Source organism: Eptatretus burgeri, chromosome 11 (genome assembly GCF_056783735.1).
Source record: "Eptatretus burgeri isolate ZD-2024b chromosome 11, Ebu_testis_v1, whole genome shotgun sequence".
NCBI classification, from domain to species: Eukaryota; Metazoa; Chordata; class Myxini; order Myxiniformes; family Myxinidae; genus Eptatretus; species Eptatretus burgeri.
The window spans coordinates 42,364,830-42,372,329 of record NC_140971.1 but is presented as its reverse complement, the minus strand read 5'-3'; the positions used below and the strand labels follow the sequence as shown (position 1 = coordinate 42,372,329).

Below are 7,500 nucleotides of genomic sequence, written 5' to 3'. Positions count from 1 at the left end.
ATCCGTGGACTGGTCATGGTAATTAAATTCATTATAATCGGGGCTTCACTGCTGACCCAGTCTGCCCATCACACTCTGCACCGCCCACCCCCACCAATAAAGGGCCTTATCTCCACCCCTCTCCACACAAAAAAAAATACAAAAACTTTTCCGCATTTCACTATAGATGATGGTTTGAAGTGCAATTCTTATTTGGCCATCGTACTATTTTAATATCAATCTCATGAAGGAGCTTGTACTCAAGCCATTGGTAGGACAAGGACACGAGCAACCATCAGTGTACCTTAATACTAATTAGAACATTCATAGACAATGGACAAATAAACAGAAGTATATGGGATTTGAACTTCTTTTCCCAGCAACCAGATTCAAATTGTAATAACGTTGAGAACTTTAGCTCAGCTATTACACAAGTTTGACTCTAACTACTTAACTAGAATAAATGTGGCTTAATTATAAGAGTTGCAAATGCAGCCAACATGGTACAGAGTTGTGAGTAATCTTCCATCAAAGGTAATTGTATCCTAACTGACACATGGCTTTTTTGTGATCCATGTACTGAATAAACCAAAAGATGTGTGCTTTGGAGCTGACACTGTGCATCGATATGCTATATAGTGATCCCCATAAAAAAAAAAACCAAAAACCTCATGTCAATAACAAAGCGCTTGACGGTTACCATAGAAACAATGAAAATGCTAGGCATCATTTGATGTCAGTCAGTACTGTCCTAACACCCAATCCCCACCCCCACCCCCCACCCCCCAATATATTGTCATGTTGGTTGAGTAACATACAGACCTGCACTGTATGATGTTTGACTGCACGGATGAAACATTTAAAAACATGATAAAGGTGCACAAAGGTTGAAGTTATTGCAGGTATAGTATGTTTCTCTTTAAAATAAACAGAATTTTTTTTAATGTATGCAGTAGAATGTAAAACTAGTCTTAATTGTGAAGACGAGTGTGGATCCGCACAGGCGGACAGGTCGAACAATGGATGCAGTCAACAGAAAGAAACATAAAGGAATGAAAATTTATTCTTCTTGCATATATTCTTAGCGAGCGAATATACTCGTCAGGGACGGGTGATGGGGTGGGATGGAATGACATTTGATAGGCATACCAACGCAGCCATTTTACTTGCTACTTTCAGTTTCCTCCCCTTCTCCTCTTTCATGTTCGTTCATTCTCTTGATGTTTGTTCCACTGTTAGTTAATACCTTGCTCTTCCATGATACCTTGCGCTGAATATTGAAAGGAACCTTCCTCTAAACACCCCCATTATATAACACAAAAATGAAATCAATAAGTCAAGCCGTTCTCAAGTTTTTGTCCGGAAACCAATTTCAAGATGGCTGCCATGGAGGCCACATTGAAAATCGCAGCGCGCCCATTTTCGAAAGGAACCTTCCTCTACTCAACCCCAACATACCCTGCAAAAATGGATTTAATCGGACAAGGCGTTCTCCTCGAAATTGACGGAAACCAAAAGTTGACAGACGGACGCCCGTCCGCCCGGACAACGCCTATGATGACAATACTCCTCAGCCAATTCGGGCTGAGGGGTAAAAAGGGACACTCTGCTTGGCTCGAGTTGGGTCTTGTTGTGGGTTGTTCATCGGAAGAGGGGGTTGTGGCTGGTTGTTGGTGGTTCATCGGAGGAGCTGGTTCGGGTTGTCGTGGTTCTTCTTCGGCCTGGTGGTCGAGTGTTGGCCTGGTTCAAGGGTGGTTGAGTTGGTTCGAGGTTGTTGTTCTGCTGGTGCTTCTTCGAGTTGGCTGTGCAGTCGGTGGTTCAAAGGGTCATGCTGGTTCTGAGTTATCTTGGTTCGGACTTTGTTCTGCTTCGTGGCCTCATCTTGGTTCGGCTGGCTCTACTTGGAAAACGACGTATCTATCTTCGGGAAGGCTCGGTGTTTCGTCTCACCAGCACGTGGTCCGGAGCGCAAGGGGATCCGCTGGAGATCGGGAAGGATCGCGGCTCACGGCGGTTGGATCCAGCTCGCCCTCGCTGGAGCCCGGGTCCGAACAGCTTGAAGACCACACGAGGCGGAGAGCTTCGAGATAGGTTATGGATTTCAGCTCATCTGTCCCTACAAGCTGAAGTCCTTATTAAAGGCATCAGCCACCATTTCTTGGGTGTGTGCGTGCGTACGTGGGTCCCAGTGTCGGCCCCACGGGGGGGGGGGGAGGACATTAGGGGGCAATGCCCACCCAGATTAGACTTTGTGCCCCCCCCCAGTCCAGATTGGCCATTAGTACCCTACCCCACCATTATTTTAATGTTTTACAGGTGTTAAATATATATGTTCTTTTTATGTTCTTTGTGATGATTATAAATATATACATTTTCAAATGAATTAATAGTTTAATGAAAATGCAATAAGAAAAGGTACACTGGCACTGCACCGAGTCGGATTTGTTTTGATGTAGCACACCTGACGCGCGACGTCATTACCTAGTTATTGTTTTGTTAAGGTGTCAACTGAACTACAGTACTACACTAATGTTAACCTAGCTAGTTATAGTGTTATGTGCACACTACAGTAGGTCTATCTATTATGTGATGTCATTATAAGTGAAGGCCCGTTATGTGCGCAGTACCTTTTATTTTTTTCTCTCCTGCCGTGGAGATGGTGACATTACATTAAAAACATTAAAATGCTATAATTTTATTTGTTGGTGGTGCATAATTGTAGTAGCCTATACTTGTAGCCTTTTTCAAAGCACTTTCACCGTGTTGTTTATTGTATAGGTGAGCATTTGCTTGCTATATATAGGGGTGTTGAAAAATAAAGTGCCCCCTTTGGAAAAATGAATGCCCCCCTGCTGATTATAGCCTGTAGCCGGCACTGGTATGTCCGTGGGCCCGTCTAACAAGTAGAGAACTGTTAAGTGCTTTGTGTGCTGTAAATGATTGCATTGCATTTATTGTATTCGATATAGTTCTGCTCTTGCATGCTTCTCTAGTTCCCCGATTACTGTATAAATAAACCCCAATTGTTAAATGTTTTCAGCTCGTCGTGTCCATTGACTGAGCATGTTGCGTGTGAGGGATTAGTTGGCCATTTGGAGGGTCACAAGATAATCGGGCCGGCGGAATTCGGCTATATCACCGCTCGGCTACGCTCACGGAACGGGCTGCTTAAGCGGCTCGTTTCCGTACGAGTTCCGCCGAGGGTGAAGTACCCCGGTAGCTGGATCACGTGGGTACTTAGGTAAGTTGAAGTTGGCAATTAACCCTACCCCACGTGATCTCCCCATTGGCGTATTTCGGTCCAAAATAACCAGGACCCGTCGGCCCGGACTTACCCGGGCCGGTGACCTGTAAATTCCAGGCGATCGAGCCGAGACGGCCCCACTGCTTCATCGACGGTCGTGCTCGTGGCGACGCGCCGGTGGGAAACCACAACAATATCTTCTTCTTCTTCTTTCGGCTGCTCCCGTTAGGGGTCGCCACAGAGGATCATCCATTCTGATCGGCATAATGATTTGGCACAGGTTTTATGCCGGACGCCCTTCCTGACGCAGCCCTGGTCGCCTCTTACGACACAGGGATATGGTACACCTATTCTAACCGGGGCATACACCGGGCCCAGTACACTGGTACTCACTTGGCCGACCTCGGAAGGATGACAGGCTTAGTCAACCTCCTGGTGTGTATATTAATTCAAGCAGCCAACGGGGCTTGAACTCAGGACCTTTTGGATCCAAAGCCGCTACCCTAACCACTACGCCAACACCAGGCTAATATATATATATATATATATATATATATATATATATATATATATATATATATATATATATATATATATATATATATATATATATATATATATATTGTGACGGTTGTGGAAATTCACAGAACACCATTCAGGTTCTCCGAAGATCAGTTATGTCGATAAGTGTGTGTCCAGGTTAGATTTCCCCACCGATGTATAACTGGATTTATTCGTGTGCCGGGTTGTGAACCTTTGAGGTAGTGTTATTCTTTCCTATCTTTATTTTAAACAACATCTCCTCACCACCTTCCCCACAACCGCCAACATCTCCTCACCAGCATCTCCATGGCGCTGCCATCTTTTCCCAAACAAACAACATCTCCACAAACGAACACGATGGCATCCTCGACAGCGGCAAAAGTGATTTCAAACACGGCCGCGCATGACTTGCAAAATGGATCAAAACGACGAAAGGGGCGGAGCCAGCCAGGGGTGAAAGTTCAAGGGTGAAAGGGGCATGCGCCGCTTTCGGGTGGCGAAGCCTACAGTGGCTTCACCCTCCGGGCTATAAAAAGGCACGTTTCGACGCAGAGTTGGTCAGAGTTGGTCGGGGGAGGCAATCAAGTTGGTGAGTCCAAACGGTGGTTGTTGGTCGTTGTCGTCAGCAGCAAAGTCGCCAGCCGGAGAGAGGTCGCCAGCCGGAGAGAAGTCGCCGGCCAGCTACATAACGGTCAGGGCGATCGAGCCCCGACTCGGTCGAGCGACGCTGAGGAGTGAGCGGGCTCTTAAAGAGCATCAACTCGTAAAGAGCAAGGCCTGTTCGCTCCTCTGAAGCGTCATCGGCCAGGCCCGATCGACCAGGCCGCGCTGCTAGGCCCTGGACCAACCAAGGCGCCGTTACAACAGCTGCCGCTTTGACAACATACGGAGACATACGGAGGGTCGCCAACAAAAAGACCCATCGAGTCGCCTCAAGGATGACAAAGGTAACCTGCATGGCCTTACGGAGCTCCTTCGGTCATCCCAGCTCCGAGGAACATTAAAGGTTTACGAGCCCAGTGCTATCTTTCTTTTCTGGGGTTTTTGCATGAAAGTCTGTGGCGCCTTGTCCGTAAGTAGAATTGTTGTAAGTGCATGTACGTAATACATAGATATTGGCTGTAGGTTTTTGCTCGTTTCTTGTCCCCCATCCCCCCATTTATTGCATTTGAAATAAATGTCCCCATTGTTGAAATGTCACCTGCTCGTTGCGTCCTTTTCTGCCATTGACTGCCATAATTGCATTCGGAATAAATAGCTGGACTGATTAATAGCCGATAAAACGTACATCTGGTCCGACGGGGCTTGGCGATATAAAACCGCTCGGCAATCACAAACGGAACGAGCTGCTTAAAGCGGCTCGTTTTCGTGCAGGCTCCGTTGAGGTGTAAATCCCCGGCATTTCTGTCTGCGCGAATAATTAGGTACATCGACAAATTTGGCGATCGACCCTGTAGCGCGTGGACAGAAGAGTTGGCTGGTTTATGGTGTGGTTAACAACACCCGTAGCTGGGTTTCGGCGTTGATCCGAAAAGCTGCGACTATATTGCTCGTTCGGTGGCCGCGCGCGGCTGCAAATTAGCTAAAGTCGGTCGCCCGCACACCGAACGGGCGAGAATCCACAACAATATTTTATATATATATATATATATATATATATATATATATATATATATATATATATATATATATATATATATATATATATATATATATATATATATATACACACTAGCGAAACCAGTGCACATGCACGGGATAGCAGTACAACATAGCTGGTAGATGACAGACCGTACACAGGGAATGACAAAAATACGCATTGTGCAAAATGCAAGTGGTACTATGGAATGCCAAGACTTCCCAAACATTGTCGGCATGTCCGCTAAGTGCCACAGCAATTTCATAGGGATCATGTGACGGCGAGCCGAGTTTTTAGTGTGCAAGCTTGGTATTATAATATATATATATATATATATATATATATATATATATATATATATATATATATATATATATATATATATATATATATATATATATATATATATATATATATATATATATATATATATATATATATATACTTGCGAATTCGCGCCCGCCGGCGTGCGAACGGCCCCGTAACTCGAATCGCGGCACGTCGCCCACCGGACGGACAATTCAGTCGTCACCCTCTCGGAACAACGCCGGGAGCTGGTCACGGGTGGGGGTTTAACCTCACCACGATCGTGCCAATTGCCCACCCGTGCAGGATAGGGTTGCTCGCCAAATTCGATCTACCTAAGTACCTGCGCGAATGGTCGACCGGGCGATCGTACCACGCCACAGGCCGACTCCGGACACTAACCGCTTAAGCGGTCTGTTCCGTGCTTCAGTGATAACATAGTGGTGTTATCGTCGGCCTTGACGGTTCCGATTAATTACCGGGATGTTGCACCCACTACAAACCCCTTACGTGATGCAAGATGGAGGGTCAATAAAAAGGAAAAGAGATGAAGCAGAGCGGGAACAGTCAACAAGCAAGCGTTTTATTCACACACACACACACAAAGATAAGCACGTATATACAGCCATACAGTCAAAAATGCACATATAACAGTTAAAACAGTCATGCAACAAAAGCAAATGCAGAGCTACAACCGACTATACATGTACACACGGCAACACTTAAAACAATACTACTTGAGCCAGACTGGCGCCACCCACAGACATTTATACCAAAAGCAAAGGAAGGAAAAGAAAGAAAGAAAGAAGTCGCGACTTCCCTTTTATGGCTGGTGAGTCCCTCTCCCGCGACCGTCAGCGTGGTCGCGCCTGGCCCCGACCTCTCTCGCGGCCGGCAAACCCTCTCCGGCACTCCCCGTCCGGACGCGCATGTCCACCTCACGACTGGCGCTCCCGCGTCTCCCGTCCGTGCCTTCGTGACAGGGCCGCTCGCCAAGGCGCGGGCGCAGGACCTCTTCCCGAAGACCAACTCTCCACAAAAACGAACTGAAGACCAACCAGAGCACCAGCCAAGACGAAGAGGAAGAGGTGGAAGAGGAAGCGCCCAAGAGGAAGAGGCTCAAGAGGAAGCGGCTCAAGAGGAAGCGGCTCAAGAGGAAGCGCGCAAGAGGAAGCGCGCAAGAGGAAGCGCGCAAGAGGAAGCGCGCAAGAGGAAGAGGCTCCAGAGGAAGAGGCTGAAGAGGAAGCGCGAGCACGCCCGCCCGTGTCCGTCTTTTATAGCGCCGGGCTCCGCCCTTCGCCCCGCCCCGTTTTCGGCTCCACCTTCCTTCAAGAGGGTTCCCGAAAAGGGCGTTCCCTCACGCCTTCCCTGCACCCCGCCCCGTGCGGGGGACGGGGGAGTCAGTTTTCGGCTCTGGGCCAGAGAATTATTCTCCCAAAATGAGACCCCTCCTTCACATGACCTCTGACCTTTGACCTGCATTGCCCCTCCTCCACTCCAAAGCGCGGGGAAGTCAAACGGAAGAAACAGGCGGGGAAACCGGTGCATCCTCGCAGTTCCCTCCTTGGCGCCTTTGTTTGCCATTCGGAAGCGGACGTAGTGGCGAAGATGTAGTAGCGTAGATGGTGGAGGTGGTGTGGTTGCAGTGTGGTTGACGCTGTGATGGGGATGGCGTGGTTGTTGAGATGCTGTTTGTTTGAAATAAAAGATAGAACAGAAAAATGGCTAACTACACACGTACCTATGGAGATATCTCACCTGAGGGCCCTTTATGGTGTAATGCGAATTT

General features: G+C 47.4%; 1 protein-coding gene across 5 annotated transcripts in view; it reads right to left on the bottom strand.

The window, feature by feature from the left end:
- The window catches only part of LOC147016943 (FSD1-like protein), a 117,803-nt gene that overhangs the window by 84,149 nt on the left and 26,154 nt on the right, over positions 1–7,500 (bottom strand). The window lies entirely within an intron of this gene.